We start from the raw sequence: 22859 nt of genomic DNA on the forward strand, positions 1-22859 counted from the left end.
TCCCATCCAATCTGCGACTATCCTGTTCATCCACTTGGTCTTGATACCATCAATCTTGCAGTGGTGAGGATTTTGCGATGAAGTAGTTTGCCTCTCAATATGGAAGGCCACCCAAATGAGAACAACTTAAAGTCACTCCATAAGGCTCACAAGAAGTGTGTCTCTTATTAGGGAATCCAGAAAACATTGAAATGCAAATCTCTTGGCTGAACTCTTCAAACATTCTCCTTCCTAAAATAGTGGGGCAACTTAGCTAAATATAGCATAACATTTGTGCATTTTCTGAGGAAAGCACTAAATTTGGTACACTAGTAGCCTATCATATTATGAACAGATTTGGATATTGGGCCATCTCAAATTTTTGATGGCAGTGGAAAATGGCTGCCTCAGCCATCAGCGGCTGAATTTGAGATGGCCGGATATCCAAATCTGTTCATAATATGATAGGCCACTAGTGTGAGCAATTTGGTGCTTTCATCACAAAATGCACAATTGTTATGCTAAGTTGCCCCACTAAAAGTCATGTGTGGCACTTTGTCAATTTGCACCATTTCTGGTGTATGTGCCCCCTCCATTCCAGCCCTTTCTTCAAATGGCACTACTGGAGACTACACGAGAGAAAGCAAAATGTCTTAACTCAGCGTTTGTCTCCAAATCACGTGTTGCAACTCATCACAGTCTGTCCCCATCTTACCCCCTCATACACAGTGTCTACTGCAGTGTATGTCATCACCTGATAAGGTAGAGAAGGTTCTGCTCGCCTTGACCCTGCTTTGGTGACCGGCACAGATGGCATAAGTGCTCAACTTCACAAATCCTGATCTTACTTCTCTGTCGATGCTCTTCAGTCTGTCCTTCATCTTTGGTCAATTTCCATCTTCCTGAAAGCAAACAAGGATCATTCTCATTCACAAGAAGGGTGCAAAACATATTTTCAACTAAGGACAAGTAACCTTATTTCCATTTATAAGCAAAGTAATGGAATGAATCATTGCTGCTGATGTCAAGTCTTTCCTTTTTCATACAGCCTGATCTCTGACCATCAGTTTGGATTCCAGCCCACTCATTCAATGCTGGATATGCAGCTACGCCCTTCTCAAAAATGGCTGGAGGCCATTAAATCTTAAACAAGACGTCATGACCTTGTCCCTGGATCTATCTCTGACATTCAACAAGTTGGCAATCTGCTCTGCTTCCCAGGGTCACTGCCTGCCACATAAAAAGCCATATTCTTACCTCTGGCTTCCTCCACTCTCACAGTCAATACATTGCTATCACTTGTAGCCTCTCTTCTCCCAGTGGAGACTGGAGTGCCCCAATACAGTGTTTTGCCTAGTCTCTTCCTTCTCTATCTTTTTGCAAAGGGCTCCCCATTATGCCGTGCAGTACAGGACACAATCCCACTGACAGGCAGATAGAAACGATGTCACTCTATGCTCATCTAGAATTGATTAGAAGCTGGTTTGTTCAAGACAACTTTTCATGCAATCCTGGCAAATCTGAATCATCTTGTGTCTACTCCTTTCCATTTCTTGAAAAATCAGAACTACTCACAGCATCCAAGATATTTGGCCATCGCTCAATTTGGCCATCGCTCCGGAGGCTGGATCCCCAGTATCACAATCCTGGATTCTACCTTATATAAAGCTCTCCACATTACTAGCATCTCCCACAATGAGGGTGAAGTACAAAGTCTGTTGCTCTCAAATATAGGTCATTGCAATGTGTGTTGTACCACCTCTCCTATGGTCAAGCTCTCTCTGCTCTCTTATCTACTCGAGCACACACATGTTCCTCCAGTCAAGCTCCCTCTGCTCTCTCAGCCCTCTGACCAACCTCAGCAACTGCAGCACACCCGTTTTCCTTCAATAATTAATCCCTTCCTGATTAGACTCGCACATTCCAGGCTTATTGCACACCTCAAATATTTTGTTCCTCCTTTCTTCACCTTCTTGAAGCTGTTCAATCGACTCTTCCCTCCAGGGTTTCAAGCAGACAGGACACCACCATTTCACATTGTTCCAAATCCCAACCCACAATCTTTTATACCCCCCTTAATCCGACCAAACCTAACCAAACCCTCTGACTGGCAGGTTTTCTTCACTCTCCTCCTCTGTCTTCTCTTTTCCTGTTCATGAATTCCCTTTCTTATTTCGATCTGTCAGTTTGTTTCCCTTTTATCATGTCTCCTCACACTTCCAAGAGATTCTATATTTTTTAGAAAAAAAACCCCAACCCCCCCCCCCTTTCCACCCTCCACCCTTCCCCCTATATTCAACACCTTTCTCTGCCAAAGGAATATTGACAGCCACTTTACTGTTCTCTGGCAGAGAGTGTTCCATTATAGAACATACTGTGTTTAAGGAAGTGGGGGTACAGGCTATTAAAGTCCAACGTCATCACATAAATTCAGAACAGGAATGAAAGATGTGTTTGTATAAATTGTATTTTGGCCAAATAAATCTTGTCAACAAATTTATCAGAGAAATGCAATAACAGCAGTTTGAACAATTGATATCAAACAATTGAATGGACTTTTATAATTTTTCATCAGAAACAGCTTTAAAATATCAGCAAACCATTAATCACAATTGTGCTGATGAAAAAGATGTCCTATGGACAGACACAGCTGATGCTGACTTGTGCAGCTAAACATGGTAACAAATCTGTCATCTCATGGACTGCCAGATCTCTATGTATGTCATCTCATGGACTTCCAGATTGTGGCAATAAAAAGTTTGTTCTCTGGTTATGGAGGAAAAAAATGTTGATGCAGGATTCTGGGTCATATTTTTCACAGGCATAAATGCTAGTTGTCTGAGAAGATGAACATAGATAGATACTTGTAGAGAGATAATCTTGGAGCTTCATCATTCATTGTGGTTATTGGAATCTCATTTTCAGTTATTCCACATAACCAGCCATATATGTATCACAGATACAAAAGGAGGTTTAGGATGGGGAGAAAAATATAATACACTATACTGTATATGAAAAGAGAAAGGTATCACAGGGCAGTGCCACAAAGTACCGTCCAACAGACTGATGCAGTGTACAATGATCAAGTTGATGCACAAAAATGTACGCCAACAGAAGTATTGCAAAAGAATCAAGAATAAAATAGATGTTGGGGGAAGTTGGGAAGGAGTGGAAGGAACAGATGAAAGGAGTTAGGAGGGAAATGAGGGAGATCAGGTCAGGTATGGCAGCATGTGCTGGAGCAGTGCGTTGCCACATCCACTTTCCACCGGTACTCCAGGGGCCTCAATATGGCCATCTTCCAGGCAGATGTCCAGCCCATTCCCATCTTCGAGAGAGGCTAATCAACATAATGCAACCACGGGGAATGTGCTTGACCATTTGGCCTTGTCTACTCATGAGGCTACCTCGCTAAGATAATCTGGTGAGCAGGCTCAGTGTCGGAAAAACAAGCCACATGTCCATACAGCCACAGCTTATGCTCACGGACTACACAGGTAACAAATCTCATCTGATTCTCTCTCAGGATATGCTCGTTAGACACAAAGTCCAACCAGCAATAGCCAAGGATTCTCCGAAGAGACGTGGTACCAAAGGAGTTAAGTCTAAGTTAAGTTAAGTCTTTGCCTTGGTCAGAGTGCAAGTCATGTATCTGAAGAACGAGACTGGAAGCACCAAGGACTTAAAGACTCGGGCTGTCATCTTCCTGCATTGATACCGACAATGCCGCAGCCGATGGTCCAGTGAATCCATGACTCCCCAGGCCAGACACAGATGCACACAACATGTGGACACATGAATATCACTGCCAAGGTAAGTGAATCGCTCTGTGACCTCAACATCCTCACCACAAACAGGTACAGACAAGACAGCAGCAGCCAAGATGTCAATGAAAGCCTGGATCTTTGTTTTGACACAGGAGACCTGTAATCACAGAGGCTCTAATTCCTCTTTCAGCACCTGGAGAGCCCCAAAAAGGATGCCCAGAGTAGCGCCAAAATGACTGCATCATCTACGAAATCAAGGTCAGAGATCTTGACATTCCCAAACAATGTACCGCAGCGAGATCTCTCTGACATCCTCCCCAGAATCCAGTCCACACAAGTGCTGAAAATTGTAGGGGCGAGTACACACCCCTGATGAGCTCCAGCAAAAACTGAAAATAAGTCATAGATGGAGCCACCACATCTCACAGCACTCTCAGTACCACAGTCGACTTCAGAAATCATATCGGTCAGCTTTGCTGGCACCCCACAAAGACCGACGATCCTCCCAGAGCAGGTTCAAAGTATGCATCTTCATTTCGGTAAGGGGTCACAATTCACGGACCAAGCTGTGATGTTTTCTTTCCTCAAAGTTTTGTGCTGAGGGCTCATCTTCAGGATCGTTACTGAGCCCAGGACAGCTTCCAATTGTAGTTGCTTTGTAGTGATATTCCCAGGGATGTTTTTGTATTATCTCTGTGAGGTTCTTTGTCTTCATTCTCATCGCTCCAACTATCATTGGAACGTATGGAGCATTCTTTCAAGGAGCATTGCATTCGGAGCATGCTTTCAAGGTCACGTCTGGCGGACAGGGCGACAGTGACCACCCACCATCTCCCAGCCATGTCCGAGTGGCGAGGAGTGGTGATTCTTGGAGGGGTGGTGCACAATATATGCCAAGTAGTTTTCACGAAGGCAGTGTTGGCGTAGGCTATCTGCATCTGGAGGGAGACAAATGAATAATTTGCTCTTCAGTGTTTTTCACCTTGCTGCACGGGCCTCAGCCACAGTGCAACTATTTTTGTCACCATAGATGACATGTCGTGTGAACGGGAAGAGCTCCTGTAGCACCTCCTCCTCAAGGTTAATGCTATCCCCGCACCACGGGAGCTGCCGTTGGGCTACAGGGCTGTTCGCCACCCGGTCATACACCGACTTCTTATCCTTGCTGGAGAAGCTTGAGTTGGCATCACAACCTGTCATACAGTGCAGCTGCATACAGTCTGCCATCTCATCAGTCACCAGGCCACGGCATAAGACAGTCTCCTGCTTCCTCTTGATACAGAGCATTCTGGGCCGCTGCCGTGAGATGACCGCTGCCGTGACATAGGCATCGGTATCAACAGTATCAATGACAACAGGGCCAGTGTAGCCTGACTCGCACAGAACTGCGTAAGTGGAAAAGTGGACAGTGTCAGCCTCAGACTGGTCAAAGCTGTAGTTCTCCATTGGTTGCTGGGTTGACAAGTTGGTGCAGTGGGAGCCAACAGAGTAGACAATCTCTGCATCAACACTCTCTGCAAGGTTTGTCAGGTAGTTGCATATCATTTTTTGCAGCCACCCCTTGTTACTGTCGCGACACAGCAGCGTTTTGAACACTTGAGCAGAAGGAAAGATGTCGCTCAATTTCATGTAGGCGTTGGGGATATGTGCCTTACCCTGTACCCGCAGGTCTTGCTCGTTATCTTAAGTTGAGGATGGTGGGTTGTTCACACAGATGATACATTCAGCATCACCATGGCGGGCAAGGATGATGGATGACACTTTGTGGACATAGTCCGACCACTAGTATGGGGTGCCATATTGCATCTGTTGATCATCTGCTGATGGAGTTGTCATCCTCCAGATCATGTCCATATCAATGAGAGCGGTGTAGGGTTCATGCAGATCTACAGATTGCAGAGAGAGACTCTGGATGAGCTTGCTCTTCTGTGTCTTCCTGTATGTGCTGTTGGAGTTGAATAGGGCCATACACTCCTCAACAACACGATGTTCCAACAACTTGGTGAGGTCCAGAAGTTGACAGACCTCAACTAGGTCGATCACTGCTTTGAGAGCACTCCGCTGCATTTCAGCAGCTCTCGCTTTGAGTTTCTCCCCGGGCTTCTCCGTGTCTGGCATCTTGGCAAACGTCAAGCGTCTGCTCAGAGGGAAGGGTGCATGGACGGAGGTATTCTTACTAAACACCCACTCTTGCAAGAAGCTGGTCAAGTTTTCCTCCCCCGCAGCATGGGCTGAGTTGAAGTCCGTAATGAGATCAGCAGAGGCAGGCGTGGCTGACTGTAGGGTGCGGAGGATGGGTGAGAATGGGTCGAATGGAAAGGAGTCAAACTCGTGCATGCATGCGGCCAGGTCCAGCATGCACTACTCATCTTCTCGCATCCGTTTTGGGCCGCGTTCGATGTGTTTCCTCTTGGCTTTTTTCCAGTTGGCCAAGGTGTTATGAGCTGCCTGGATCCGGGCCACATTGTTCACATTTCTGGAGTGCACCAGCAGCTGCTTCTCATTCTGGAGGATGGACAGCCAGCCAGACTTCATTTTGCTGCCCTTGTTCATGGTGCGTTTGATCCACATGTCTGAGGCCATCTTGGATTTCAGGGTCAAAATGATGTCGTAACGTCAAACTAACGTCAGATTCGGAATCCTCATGGTCGACATACCTGAACAGGTGTCTTTGTATATGATTCTTTGTGCTCTGGTTCAAAACTTAATTTTTCAAGATGGCACCGCCAGCCATCTTGGATTTGGGCCTCTGGCAAAAAATGCTGGGATTTTTGGGAGGGACATGGGGGCTAATTTTTTTTTTATATAAAGGGTCAATAGAAGTCAAATCAATCGTCAAACCTTACTAGCCAGAGAATGGTCATGGAATTGAGGTTCTTGACCTAACTCATTGGTCAGTCGATTTTGTTATTCTGTCTGTCTGTCTGTCTGTCTGTCTGTCTGTTTGTTTGTTTTTCGCCTGCAGTTCACAATTTTAAACCGATCTTCAGGAAACCTCACCACATGGTAGAGTTTGTCATAAGGAAGAAGCCTGTTGATTTTGAGGTCAAAAGGTCAACATTGGCCAAAGGTCAACAACTAAGGAGATATTTCTAAAATCCTCAATTTTAATCCAATTGACTTGAAATTTCTGGAGGATATGCATATCAGGTTCCTGAATTCAACAACCAATTATTTTTGAGGTCAACATCGATCAAAAGGTCAACATAGGCCAAAGGTGAACAACTTAAATGAGATTTCAAATTCCTCAATTTTCATCCGATTGACTTGAAATTTAAAGAGGATTTATATTTCAGGTCATTGAATTCAACCATCAATTATTTTTGAGGTTAACATCGACCAAAAGGTCAACATAGGTCGAATTTCTAAAATTGTCAATTTTCATCTGATTGACTTGAAAGTTTCAAAAGGAGTTGCATATTTGGTCATTGAATTCAGCCACCAATTGTTTTTGAGGTGAAATTTGTTTAATGGATTTTGCAAGTATCATGCTCTGCATGACATCTTATTTTTTTACTTGTATATCAATTGCCTATAGGCCACAATTTCAAACCAATCTTCATGAAACTTCACCACATGGTAGAGTTCATAATAAGCAAGAACCCCATTGTTTTTGAGGTCAAAAGGTCAACATCGGCCAAAGGTAAACAACTTTGTCAAATTTCTAAAATCCTCAATTTTCATCAGATCAACTTGAGATTTGAAGAGGAGTTGCATATTTGTTCACTGAATTCAGACACAAATTATTTTTGAGGTCATCATAGACCAAAAGGTCAACATAGGCCAAAGGTCAACAAGAAGGTGAAATTTCTAAAATACTCAATTTTCATCTGATTGGCTAGAAATTTGAAGAGGATTTGCATATCAGATCACTGAATTCAATGAACAAGTATTTTTGAGGTTAATGCAGGCCAAAAGGTCAACATAGGCCAGATTTCAAAAATTGTCAATTTAAACTGATTGGCGAGAAATTTGAAGAGGATTTGCATCTCAGGTCACTGAATTTAATGAACAAGTATTTTTGAGGCTAATGCAGGCCAAAAGGTCAACATAGGCCAGATTTCAAAAATTGTCAATTTTCACTGATTGACGTGAAATTTGAAGAGGATTTTCATATTTGGTCATTGAATTAAACCACCAATTATTTTTAAGGGCAAATTTATTTTATGGATTTCACAAGTATCATGCCATGCTTGGTTTCTGTTTGTCTGTCTGTTTGTGAGCAGGATATCTCAAAAAATTAATGACGGATTCAGACGAAACTTGGTACACAGGTTGGGTGTTTGGCAATGACAAATTAATTATGTCTTGGTGAGGATCCAGATCCAGATCCAGATCTGGAGAATAGAATTTGTTAAGTGATACTTCACCATTGAGAGAAGATGGGGCCTAACACCATATATAGCATGATATCTTAAAAAACTTGTGGACGAGTTATGACAAAACTTGGTGGAAAATGTGGCCAGGTGACAAGTCCTAGCCAATTAGATTTTGGTTGAGGTCTGGATCAAGATCCAGCCTATCAGTCAGATACAAAACGTAAACTGTTCTGTCTGGTGGAGATATGTGCTGTATGGAGTGCCGTACTGGTTATCTTTCATAACCCAATTGCAGTGTTGTATTTGCGATAATTCATTTAAATCTATGTCATTTTCCATATTAATAATGTAATGTGAAGATCTAAGTGGTGAACGAGGCATGAAGCAATTCCATCCGAGCCTTGCAAAATTTACTTGCCTTGCTAAAGTAATGTCAAACTCTGTAAGTGAGCTCATTCTGATCTCAAAAAGCAAATTCAAATTCCTCTTCCCTCTCCGATTATTAAGAGACACTAAAAGGCCCATTTATCCAAAGTGCAGTGTATTCCCGATGTATGATTCTCTGATGCTTGAGTGCTGCAAATTTAAGGCAGCCATCGTCCATTTCTTGTGGACACCTTTATCATAGAACATGCAACTTGTTAATCTCCCTCGTATGATATCCACAAATATGAACTCCCTAGAGTAATATGTCCGACTCTGATTATTGCTGGTTCCAGTAAAACATGGCAATGTATGTGGCTAACATCCTAGACAGCAAAATCGGCACAAAACTTTATGTAAATTATTTTTGTTCCATATATGTATGTCATGATAGTAGATTATATCAAATGCTGTACATTTAGAGTTTGATTTTATGTGCATTGCTTTTGCTGTTTCTTTCTCCAGTTATTAGTTCCCGACCGGTTTCACCTGAGGGGACGAAAGGTTTGCTCTCAGTCCCACTAGTGGTTTTTCAGACTTTTTTTTCCCCCATACCCATTAACATATTTAACTGAAACTTGGTACATGGCTTTATTATGATAAGTTACACAAGTTCGAGTTTCAGAGCATTTCGTCAATTCTTTAGAGAGTTATGTGCTTTTTGGACTTAGAAAATATCATATTATACATGGGTCATGTTCGGCTGCCCTGACTCCACCACAACAAAATTATGTGCCGCCATTGCATGAAGCAGCAGAGATTGGCAGGCCTCAGGACTCAGGCCTGGGTGTTAGTCCATGGCCCAGTGCAATTGGAATGAGACCAGGTATGTAATCACAATGTACTAGCGATACCCGTGCACATGCACGGGATAGCAGTACAACATAGCTGGTAGCAGACGACAGACCGTACAAGGGGAATGACAAAAATACGCATTGTGCAAAATGCAAGTGGTACTATGGAACGCCAAGACTTCCCAAACATTGTCTGCATATCCGCTAAGTGTCACAGCAATTTCATAGGGATCGTGTGATGGCAAGCCGAGTTTTTAGTGTGCAAGCTTGGTATTATAAGAGATTATTATAAGAGATGTTTTTGCTTCATGTATGTACATCGGGGTATTTTTTAATATGGAATACGCAAAGCCGAGAAACAAACGGAACATGATAGGCTAGAAAGGTTCTTCTTTCTCATTTTGTTTCTGGTCTCAGTTTGAGCATGTTTTCAAGCAATCTCTGGTTTGTTGTCCCAGTTGTCTTTATTGGTTTCTGGTCTACAAAAATATCAGTAATTGAAAATTGCTTTTCCTTTTATTTTGCTGAATAGACCCAAACACGGTGGCTTATAGGGTTTCTTCTTGTCCTTTGTGGGCGATAGGGGACATGTATTGCAAAGCAATTCTCGCTGTTGTTTAATTTTCAGTCCTTTTTTGTGAACTAGCTCTAGATTTTCCTTAGAGTCTGAGAGTTTGTTGAGTCACAAAAAAAATAAAATTATGTTGTTTATTTTCATTCATACATTTCCCTTACATCCTGTGCTCTTGTTTTCATGCTTTGTACAGTGTGTAGTGTCTCCTGCTACCTGCTACATCATTACAAAAATCATGTGACTGTTTTACCATGAGGCATGGTTTTACTGTTTTTACCCAGCAATCATTGTTTTTCTTCCTGGGTGTTTTTCCACTCCTTGGCCTGGTTTTGGAAGGAGAAAAGACTATTTATTTTATTTCTCTGCCGATTTTCATTGAGGGAGCATCAAGCCATACGAAAGCATGAGTGCAGGTGGAGAGGTCAGTGTGGGCCTGTGATTGCCTGCACTGGGCCCTTGTATGTTAAGGTGGAAGGTTCCTCGAGTGTTCTCCCAACCGGTGTAAATAACTGTTCGTATCTGAGTTGCAATCGGCCTGATTAGGAGCTACAAATTATCCAGGTAACCTGATGGTAGTTCCAAATACAAGTTCAGCAGTGAACCAAGATACGACTTCAACACAATCCGTATACCATGCAGGGTGAGAGGGAGAGCTTCAGTCCTGCTAGGATTGCCATGGGCCTTAAGGGAAACTTACAGCTGCTGGTGGAAGCACCATTTAGATGAAGGGTGGTATCATGTAATTCCAATTGTCTTACATCTGAGAAGGTCCATGAGTATGTGGAAGAGTGATGACTCGAACTTGTGACCCCTTTCAATGGTAATTGTTGATGGTACTCCAAACATGGCCACTCCACATGAAACTAAGGCATGGGCTTCAGACTCAGTAGACATGTCTGGAATTGGTAGAGCCTCCGGTCATCAAGTGCAGCTGCCGATGCATGTGAGAACATATGCATTCAGCATGAAGGAGGGAGTGAGACAGCAATTCCAACATGTACATGATCGAATATGGGTAGCTGGTATTGCAAAGATGCCTTGTGGTGGTCTTGTGTGACAATGTACTTTGCAGTTGTTATTGCAAACAAGTCTTAGCCCATGATATAACATCTCAGTTGATGCCTGGCCAGAAATAACATTTAGTCAATAAATGCTGTACAGCTCTGATGCTAAGGCGAGATAAATTGCTGAAGACGTTGAAGACTCCAAGGCGAAACTGAACAGGGATGTAGGGGCTACACTTGCCTGTAGAAGTGCAACAGATGGTGGTGCCATTATAAGTATGGTGTGGTACCTTGCCAAGCTGAAAGTGCTTTCTGTGCCACTCCATTGGTGATTTGCATAATGTGATGTGTTCTTCAGTCAGTTGTTTGTGCTGAATGCTCCGTTGCTTGTTACTACTTCATGTGTCCATGCCCATCTTGCACGTGGCTTTGTTATGATGGTCTCTTCATTACCTTGTGCATGTAGCACAAAGCATGGTTAAGCAAATTGTTCACTCTGTCTATTTGACAGACGTCAGTCTATGATAGAGGTACTACTTAATTTCATTTGTATTACATATTTTGATCACTGTAAAATACGAATTGTAACATCAACCTGCAGTTTCACAGTACATTGTCTCTGAATTTGGCAAATTGTACGGTGTCTCATATGAAGTGCACAAGCACACAGAGGAATAAAGCAATTGCTTCAGTATGTCTGCCATCCTGGCAGTCAAACAAAATTGAAAATCATTCCAAAAATGTAACTTACTCTATTTAGGGATGTCATAAAGGACAAAATCAACAGGCATGAATAACTAATTTAACGAATAACTAAGTAACATCCCATCCGACCCATTGGTTCATCAGATTGCCTGACATCCCCGACAATTTCAACCTGGTGAAAAATCATATTGCTGTCATGTTGGTGCTTACTGTTATGCCAAACCAAAGACATAATCAGAGCTGTGATATTCACAATCACCATCTACCCCCTATAAGTTATCCCGTCAGTGTAAAACCACCAAAGCGACAGTTAAAAGGATGCCGACAGGCATCACGCGCAGTGTTCTGTTGCTTTATACCCCACCCAAATAACTATGTAGCATTCTCTCATGTAGGGTTTAAACCCATGTCATTCCCCTGCGTATGCAAAGCCAAAAGCAGGGTTAAGCAATGGGTTCATGTCCATCTGTCCTTCTGTCTGTCCATCCTTCCGTCTGTATGTCTTGTCAGTTTATAATCGAGGAACAACGTATTTATCGCGAATGTTATATTTTGAAATCGAATCAGATCATGAATAGGAAGACAAGTTTGGCATTTTACAAACAACAGACATGAAGAACTAATGTAACCTATTAAATAAGGTGACGTAATAAACACCATAAAATAGCCGTTAAAAAAACGGAATTTATTAATTTATACGACTTTTACAATCTTTATTTTATTTAAATTTTATTATAATCTTGAAGACTGTACTTCACAAATTGCCTGTCATAATATTTCTAAGAACCTCCAGTTTTGTCGTACTTTTTTTGGACACACAGTCGAGGCTTGTGGAAGAGCGAGAATTAGTACACTGAACGGATTGGGACACAACAGGACAAAATTAACAGTTGAAAGAGAGAAGGGGAAATACCAACAGAAGAGTTGAAGGTCAAGAGCGAGGCAAACTTGGACAAACAATGGATGTGGGGAGGAGTGGGGTGCAGGAGAGGATGCATAGGGTGGACAAAATGGATACAGAAGGAAACTTTCAGGAAGGAAAACTGGAAATTTGGAAGGATGAGGGATTGCGGAGGGGACTTCAATTTAAATAAAGGTTCAATGTGGTGGTGTATAAGCATGGTTTTCGGGACTGCTTCTGGACTACTTCCACAGCATTAAACTTTCGGATCTTTTTTATCGATTGTTAAAACCATTATTTTAATAAAATTTAAATAAAATTTAAATAACACTGCACAAGGGAGGTATCATGTTCAATGAACCCTCGAGTTATAAAGGAATTTGTCTGAGGTCATTATTTACTTCAAGCGACATGTATATATGCATCAGGAAGAAGATAATTGGTTTTGGGTCGTTTATTAGCACAATTCACCTGCTCATGGTCACATATCTTTTCCACATATCTCATGGGATTGTTAGTTGGACAGGTGAACATGATGGGCCATGACATGTAAGGAGCTGTTTCAATCGCGGTTTCTGTGAAGTTGGTGATTTATTTATTCGTACGCAGCCTATGGCTGCTTGGCTACATAATTTTTGGGGGGAGCCAGGAGTGGCTGTGCCACTGATGCAATTCCCCCTGTTGAGGCCCTGTCACACCTTGACGATTTAGCCAGCGTATGCCTGACGTATGAAAAATTTGGCTAAAACGCTGGCACACGTCAAATACGTTATGGGTAAGTTTGTATACGTTAAGAGCACGCTGGCATACGTCGTAGTACGCTGGCTTTTTTTCGTAGTATGCTGGCATACGTCGTAGTACATTGGCATACGTCGTAGTACGCCGAGGTGTTAGACAAATTTTCCATGCTTGAAATTTTCCGATGTATGCCAGCGTATGACTCACACATTCCGCATAACGCTGGCCATAAGATGTAGGCATGTTACGCGATCGTTGACACATGTTACTTGTAAGTTACTCATAAGTCGAAACACGTCGAGGTAATGTTTAACGTACCCGAAACTTATTTCTAACCTATGAGTAACGTGTTGTTGGCACGTTACGCGATCGTTGACACACGTTACTTGTACGTTACTCATAAGTGAAAACACGTCAAGGTAATGGTTAGCGTCAGTGTTCAAGACTCCGTTTTTTTTTTTTTTTTGTTCTTCGGTATGACGGTGATGTTAACACTTCGATTTCTAGTGCGGTTATAATATAATATAATTAATAGGCTGCCGCTCAACGATTTAAATCGTAACCGCACTAGAAATCGAAGTGTTAACATCACCGTCATACCGAAGAAGAAAAAAAAAACAAAATAAAAAAACCAGGGAGTCTGGAACACTGATGCTAACCATTACCTCGACGTGTTTCGACTTATGAGTAACGTACAAGTAACGTGTGTCAACGTGTGTGAACGATCGTGTAACATGCCTACAACTTATGGCCAGCATATGCGGAACGTGTGTCATATGCCGAGTATGTCAATAAATTTTCAACATGCTGAAAATTTCTCGAAGTACTCGGCGTATGACGATGTATGCCAGCGTACTACGACGTATGCCAGCGTGCTCATAACGTATACAAAACTTACCCATAACGTATTCGACATGTGCCAGCTTGGTTCGGCAAATTTTTCATACGTCAGCATATGCTGGCTTAAATGTCAAGGTGTGACAGCGGCTTCACACTTCGATGTCTAGTGCGGTTATTATTTGAATCATCGAGCCGCAGCCTTTTAATAGGCTACGCCACGTGATCGTCGGCGATACGCTGCCGCGCGCTATGCATAAGTTAGACTATCGTTGGGCATAGGTTGTGAACGTCGACAACACGCTCAGCATTTGTTGGTATAAGTTATCTATATGTGATTGAAACGTTCTGTGTACGTTACTAATGCATTATGCATATGTCCAACACGTTATTATACGCCCAAAAGTTTTAAAAAAAACATCAATAGTTCAGCGTACGCCAGCGTTTTACATACATTTTGATACCTTGCCATATGCTGGCTAAAACGTCAAGGTGTGACAGCCCCTTTACGAGTTAGCTTGTACTCATTTTGCGCACCTCTGAAGGATGACAGGCCGAGTCAACTCACCTGGTGTTAATTCAATCACACAATAGTGGCTTGAACTCAAGCCTCTAACATCATAAGTCAGCCATATTAACCATTAATCCAACACCAGGTTTAAGAAAGATGAGGAAGAAAAATAGGCAACAATAAAACATGATTACATTTATATTATTTATATAAAAATTAACATATTTTACCTTCACTCGAAGCACGGTTCTCAAAATAGTAGTGTAAAATATAGAGTGATATGTCAGCTTCCTGCTCGCTTCCGTGTTTGTATGTGACGTCATATCAAGGGAAAATTTTTGCGCTGGAGCGGAAGCTATCGGAAATACATGACTATCGGAAATACATGACTTCACATGATGCCAGACTAGAATCTAGTCTGGTTTGTCGCACTGACAAGTGAAAACAAGTTGGTAACCGTCCTCTTTTTTTCGGACCTTCCATGCCACTCACTCGTTTTGTCTTAAAGCAAAGTTAATGAAATGATGATAAAATGGATACGACTAATCCCTATGGAGACAGCATTGACCAAGTTAATTGGCTCTCAGCACTATCAGGTGGACGAGTCCACTAATGCGATCAATGAGGGGTGTTGATAATGGCATATGCACTTTCTGTGCCAAAATATACACGTGCCATTATCAACAAAACACCCGTCGAGTGCGTTAGTGGACTCGTCCACCCGATAGTGCAGAGCTCCTGATAGTGCTTGCAGCTCACTCAATACAACTTGAGACAGTGTACACACATGCATCAAGGCTGACAACAATGTGGTGGGCCCAGCATCGATTGAGGTACTGGATATGCTGGCAAAATGGAAACCAGAGCTGGATCTCTCCATAATTTGGAGATAGAAATTAGGGTGAAAACATCAGTTTGTGTAAAAGTGAAACCAAAACATGTGCAAAGTCCGCAGGGGGGTGGGTGCGCACCCCCTGCACCCCCCCCACCCAGATCCACCCTTGTGATGTGTCTTTTTCTGATTTATAAAGAAGGTAATTTTGTAATTAAAAGACGAAATCTTCTTCTTCACATTTACTCATGACGTCTCGCAAGGAAGGTGAATGTGGCACTTCCGTACTGTTTATGGGTTGCATCATGGGACGATTGAACTCAAACAGCGAATAATTTTCGAATTTCTACAAATATGTGAAGTCGACATTCGTGCTTGTGTAGTAAAACAACCCGAGATGGTTTCATGCTACACCAATGGCCGAAAGACCGTAAGTTTACCAGAAATTGGACGAGGATTGTCTGAAATACCCGAGTGTGCATCGGGCCTTCAACTTGTTCACTTTTGTGCTCGGAACATTTTGTAGAGCACTGTTATGAAACAACACAGATGGCTAGATCTTGTGTTTATCCACCATGATTGAGAGAGGATGCCATGGCCATGATTAAGTGGAAGAAACAGCCTTCGCTCGAAACTGCAACGCCATCTATACCCAGCGACTGGCACATGTACACGGACAATTTGAACGGTGATTCAAACACCTGTTGCCATTGCCCGGCAGTTACTACAAGCCACCTGAAAATAATTATCTATTATTAGCAACACAATTTCTACAAATCAAATGAACCACCATCTATTTATAGTGGAGAGAAAGTATGTATGTATCATCTACTCCTCCGAGAGGATTTGACCGAGGACGCTAAAACTTTCAGGGTACCCCCACCCCCACCTCCCCTTCTATCATTCCCCCCATCAACCCACAATACCTGCCACCATCTCACACCTCCCCTCCACAATATGCACCACAATCCCACAACCCCCCCTCCCCCCACATTTCCACAATCAACACCCACGAATGAGGGACATCGACACCTGACGGACCTGACACAAATGACGTCCAGGAAAAGTATAAAACGGAACGATTCCGAAACATACAAGACACCTGGTCAGCCTGTGATGGATGGTCGGACAAAGTATTCATCACCCATTTTGTCCGTGATGTCCGAGTGTGTCTCGGCGGTGCCGATGCTGTCGGGCGATGATTGCTTTTCTTATTGAGAAATATATAAACCGATTTATTAAGTAATACAAAATCCCTCTCTTATAAACCGTCACCTGAATGGAAAATCAAACCCTACTGAGCTGAAGTGACCATGTGGACCAGCCTGTTCATCTTCACGGACATTTCCACCTTTTTCCTATGAATTGCTCTCACAAGGCTCAAAACGATTCAGCTCCACAATTCCCCCAGAAAGCATTTCCATCACTAATTTTGTCTCTAATAGTTTATTCAAAATCCCAAAGATGACTTTCAACATTCTGAGGGCCATCAGCATTCCTAATGATTGTAGAATCGGTATCGGAATCTGTGCTCAACCTGCACTATTTCTCGACGTAAAACCGCCGTTCAGATGAAGGTGAGTTCATAATGTGACATCACCGGCAAAATGGAAAATCGACATTAAGACTTTTTTAGACACTTTGTGATTGGCTAAAAAAAATACCCCCCCCCACCTTCAAATTAGACCGTGATTAATGATTCTCAATAGTTTTCAGAAAAAATATTATTTTGCTTTTGAGTTCCCTTTAAAAGAGAGTATTTATAGTGGAAATTTGAACCTTACCCTTTTGCCCCGCTCACCAATTACGTGCAGATACAAATCGACAAATGGCCTTAAATGCAACACTAAATAAACTATTTTCAATTTTATTTGCTTTGGTACATTTCAGTATCCACTGCAGACTGTTTCATTCCAACCACTGAAAACTCTTGCAAGCAGACCAAAACGATTTATGTTGTTATTTTTCACACATTACTGGAGTTGAAATCGACTCTATTGCCATGCAAGGCATGCCACATTTCCAGTATATTATCAGTTTGAGCAGAAGTAGAGTGTTCTAAATGAAAACTCCAGACTCCAGACTCCAGGGGATACACATGAAAACTCCAACATTTATACATACATTTCTATGATAATATGAGTTTTGTTAGAAACTGAATTATTATTATAGCATACATATACATAATTAATTAACCAAAATATTTTTCAGTGAAAAATTCTTAAGAACAAAATAATCCAGGCATTTCAATGGAGCAGTTTTTAGTTTTGCCTTCACTCAATGATGGCAATGTTGTCAACGCATTTGCAGAGACATAATATGGCTGCAGGTTTGCATTTCTCAAATGCAAATATTTCAATCTCAACTGATATCGTCAGGGAGATAAATCGCTGTACACCTCATAACAATCAACAAAACTGGTTATCGTGCCAGTTTGTACACAACTGGGGTTTATCGATTCCTGTCACCACCTAACAGACTGGAATGATGTGTGATATGGCACATTTTCGTGTTCAGCACAAGCTATGGCACATTTTTCAATAAAAAAAATCAGATTTTTTTTTTTTCGTTGTGAGAAAAGACGACATAAGGGGTAGCAACATTGAATAACCGAAATAAATGAATTCTGGTGATCTCCACGTTGTCATTGAGTTATTAATTTGCACATATAATAATAGAAGGGCGTTTCAAAAGAAACAGTGCAGTCCAAAATGTAACATATCTTGTGCATGTCATTCATCTCAAGAAATGTGTCATTCAGAGAAAATAATTTATCTATACTATTTTCATATATATATATATATATATATATATATATATATATATATATATATATATATATATATATATATATATATATATATATATATATATATATATATATATATATATATATATATATATATATATACATATATATATATATATATACATATATATATATATATATATATATATATATATATATATATATATATATATATATATATATATATATATATATATATATATATATATATATATATATATATATATATATATGAAAATCTATACACATTTGCGTGTGTGTGTGTGTGTGTGTGTGTGTGTGTGTGTGTGTGTGTGTGTGTGTGTGTGTGTGTGTGTGTGTGTGTGTGTGTGTATTTGTGTGTCGCCATTTTTTTCAGAGATGTCTGAACAGATCTTCATCAAACTTTCAGAGATTCGTTTTTCATAATTTTGAAAAAAAAAAGTTCGATTTTTTTTTTTTTAATCATTGTGTAGTGCCGAAGCCTTTTTGATTAATGACAGTTATATTCAAGTACACATACGTATAAATAAATACAAGACAATTATCAGACATTTAAATACAAATTATCCTCTTCCTGAAGCAGTCGAAGTTAGCGATAAATGTTTTTCTTCCTGGATGGCACCATATTTTTATAACGGGCTTATACTTAACCCAGAAACATCAACGGTATGTTCACGAGCATCCATTCGATGAATAACATCAAATTCCACTTCGAATGTAACACTTTTACAATGCCTCTTTGCCAATAATCTTCAGGGTGTTTACAAAGTCCCATTACCCCCTCCACAGAAACTGATAAAGTAATATAATGAACACACAAGAGGTATAAATGTAAACGATGAACACACAAAACTTTTATTGTCATCAATCCAAAAGTATTAACATGAACATATATACACGAAACTTACCAGGTAAAGATGATTATTTGGTGGTTGGGGGGGGAGGGGAGTAATTATGGGACTGTGTGACCACCCTGTGGGTACAGTACATTTCTTTATGTGCGAAGTTGATTTTGCGATCTCTTGGTTTTGGGTCTCATGGTCATGGTCATGGTCACTTGACAGTTTCAATTCCATGAGGTTTCCCCAAATCTCACGGAATTGTGAGTTAGACAGGCGACCATGACGGGACATTAAAAAATCTCCCGATAGTGCCTAAGCCTTTGAAGCTATGTGAAAGGTAATATTAAATGATCCCCGACCACATTCCTTAGTGAGTGTAAGGAAGTGGTTTAGGCCCCCACAAAAAAATATTGGGCAAAACAGGGTACCCCTGCAGGTTGTCAAATACAATTACTTTGTAAATACGCTGCATAAGTTACTTTAGGCCTTTGCTAGGGTTCTGAGATATTTTGTTTGAAATGAAGTGATGCTGAGGCAGGCCTTGCCTCCTGCATGACTGGTTTTAAAGTGTCATAAAGGGAACTACTTTTCCAGCAGGATGTACACCCTACCATGCACAATTGACTGGATGGTTTTCATGTATGCAAAGGGGCAAGTAGAGTATTGAGCAATAATTTTGTTTCTCTTTAAAATTTTATGAACGAATAAAAAGAAATACCAGATGCCACTTTGTTATTATTGTACCTCAGTTGAGTTTATCTCTGTTGGTTCATACTGCTGACAAAGCAGTTTTGATTCCAAACTTCCATGCACAAGCCACACAGAGAGATGCAACACAGCTCAGAGGTTTAAAAACTGTAGCCATAGCCCCAAAAGGGTCTGTGATTCTCTTTCAGGGTATACATGAAGAGTCTCAGCCATCCAAAACGTTATTAGGAGTTATTTATTTACATTTTTGTATACCTTGTCAAGGCTTGTATGAGAGCTAACACACAACGCACATTAAGGGGGGCATGAGACAAGAGGGGCGTGGGAAGGAAAAACAGTGGGGAAGAGACATAAGGAGAAGGGAGAGGGATGGGGTGGGGAACATGCGGTATACAAGATGGACACTACAGGGAATTTCAGGAAGGAAAGCAGGGAATTTGAAGGAAGTGGGTTTGGGTTGGATTAACGGGGGTAGAAAATATTGAGGATTTGGATGGGGGACGATAAGAAGTGGTGGTGAACAGCTGTTTCGAATGCCTGGAGGGAAGAATGGGATTAAACAGAGTAAGGGAGTTTATTCCAAAGTTGGGAAAAAGAGGAATGAAAGAGTGAAGGTGAGCAGTGGTTCGTGATTTTGGTGGTTTTACCTAAATGGGGTTGTTGGTGGACCTTGAGTGCCCTGCGGAAATATGGTGGAGACAAATTGCAGACAGAGCGGGGGGGCGAGACCAGAGAGGGGACGGTAGAAGACAGAAAGACCACCGACCTGCCTGTGGTGAGAGAGTGAGAGGCCCAAAGTCTCAGCCTCTTCGTGAGAGATACCAATGATCTGAAATGCCTTGGTTTGCCCTGTGTGAAGCTGAGAAAGGGGAGAGCAGTGCTCCATCAAGCTGTGGCCAAAAGCTTTGTACGTGGTCAGAGCTCAGGTGGGCCAAGGAATGACTTCGCATGATGGAGAATTCCCAGTCAGCGACTGGCTTTGGAGGCCACCTTAGAAATGTGGCTTTCCCAGGAAAGATCATGACAAATAGTGAGACCCAGAACCTTGAAAGAAAGGACTTCTTCAAGAGGATTGTTGAGAAAGTAGATGGGGGGTGGGGGTGGTGTTCCAAAAGGTCCTTTTGGAGAGACATAGTGAGAGTGTGACATTTGTCAGGAATGAAAGACGTGTTCCACGTGTTGGACCAGTTTGTGATTTTATCCAGATGTGCAGTGAGCAAAGAAGCTGCTGCTTGCCGGTCTGAGCAATGACAATGGTACGGCAGAGGGTGAAGTAATCAGCAAAGAGATAAAGAGGATTTTCCAGAGAGTCAGAGAGATCAATGATGAAAACCAGAAAAAGAACGGAGCCCAGAACGCAGCCTTGAGGAACTCCAGCCTGGACTGGAAGAGGGGATGAAAGAACTCCAATTAGGGCCACACGTTGGCTGTGACAGGAGAGGAAGTTTGTGAGCCATGAGAGGAGATGGAATTGGATACCATAGGAAGAGAGGTGCTGAGCAGGGCAGGGTGCCAGTCCATGGCAAAAGCATGTGATATGTCTTGGGATATGCCTCTGATTTCATGTCTGGCATTGAGTACCTCCATCCATTGTTGGGAGAGTAGAAGCAGAATATCCAGGGCAGAGTGACTTGGTCTGAAACCAAATTGATGATGTGAAATGAAGCCATTGGAGAAGAGGAAGGATTTAATGCCTGAAGCGATGGTGGATTCCATAACCTTGCTGATAATTCGGAGAAGGCTGATTGGTCTGTCGTTGCAAAGATATGTTTTTGTACCTTTTTTATGCAGGACAGTAAGGTTTGCTGATTTCCAAGCAGATGGCAGATGACCTTGAGCAAATAAGAGGGTGAATAAACAGAGAGAGGGTGAGCAAGAACAGAGGAGCAGGTTTTTAGGACAAGTGGGCTGATCCCGTCTGGACCGGTTGCAGAATCTGAGTTGAGGTTTGACAGCAAGCTCTCCACTTTGTCAGATGAAAAAGTCACAGAGTCCAGGGACAGTTGTGTGTGACTAGGCAAGGTGAGTACAGAAAGCGATGGGTTTCAGACGCAAGATTTTGATGCAAACACCAAGTTTAGGCATTCAGCCTTTCCCGTGCGGTATCAGCAGAGCGGCTATTTGAGGAAAGGGAGGGGATGGAGGGGGAACATACACCAGAAACAGATTTGAATAAATGCCACCAGGATTTGGAGGAGGGTGAGAGGTTTGAGAGTTCAGACTTGAGTTTAGAAAGATGTTGTTTTCTGGCTATCCTGAGCATAGACACACATGTTCTGAGCTTGATGGAAGGAACTGAGATTACCCGCAGTTCGGTTTACTTTCCACGAGGTAAATGCAAGATGTTTCAAGACAACTGCCTCACCACAAGCTTCAATGAACCATGGGCAGGGGGAAGGGTATGATAACTGAAGATGAGAGGGGATAAATCTGAGCATGAGGGAGAGCAAGTCTTTGAAATAATTCCCAGGATGAGTTGATGTTGGAGAAAGTAGCGATGGGAGACCAGTCTAGAGGTTTGATGGCTGCTTGGAGACCCTGCCAGTCCACCGGAGTGAAATGCCAGACTCAACGGCGCTGAGGTGGTTCTCACATAACAGCCAGAGAGATGTCCACTTTGACAAGGACATGGTCAGAAGAACTGATTGAAGCGGAGAAAGAACAGCAGATATTTTCAGTGAAATTTGTCAAAATCAGATCCAGAAGAGATGGAGTACCATTGTTTGAGATCTGGGTAGGGAAGTTGACCGATTGATTCAGTCATAATGAGTCACAGAAGTGTTTTGCTGAAGTGCCATGACAGGTGAGAGAGGTATCCACACCTAGTTAACTGGCATGATGACAATTGAAATCACCACATATGGGGAAGAGAGAATTTGGATGAGAAGATAGAAGATGGTCCATGTTTTCGGACAGTGAGGTGTAAATGGAGTCATCACTGTTTGGTGGACGGTACAACACACATATAAACATGAGGTGGGAGTGGAGGGGAAGCCCTAGCCAGAGGTATTCCTGGAGGTGTGGGGGAGTGAGGGCAATCCATGGAGTGTGAGTAATAGAGTCTTTGATGAAGAGAGCAACTCCTCCACCAGGACGAGGCTCAGGTCTGTCACACCGGAGGAGGGAGTAACCAG

General features: G+C 42.0%; 1 long non-coding RNA gene and 1 pseudogene across 2 annotated transcripts in view; both read right to left on the reverse strand.

Moving 5' to 3' along the window:
• LOC147032141 (uncharacterized) overlaps window positions 1–22859 on the reverse strand; it is a 97678-nt gene that overhangs the window by 43190 nt on the left and 31629 nt on the right. For both annotated transcript variants that reach the window (XR_015055047.1, XR_015055046.1), the window contains exon 3: window positions 734–881. This is a non-coding gene — a long non-coding RNA (uncharacterized LOC147032141). The remainder of the gene's footprint in view (window positions 1–733; window positions 882–22859) is intronic.
• LOC147032142 (uncharacterized) lies at window positions 4539–5813 on the reverse strand (annotated as a pseudogene).

This window comes from Eptatretus burgeri, chromosome 2 (assembly GCF_056783735.1).
Source record: "Eptatretus burgeri isolate ZD-2024b chromosome 2, Ebu_testis_v1, whole genome shotgun sequence".
Lineage (NCBI taxonomy): Eukaryota > Metazoa > Chordata > Myxini > Myxiniformes > Myxinidae > Eptatretus > Eptatretus burgeri.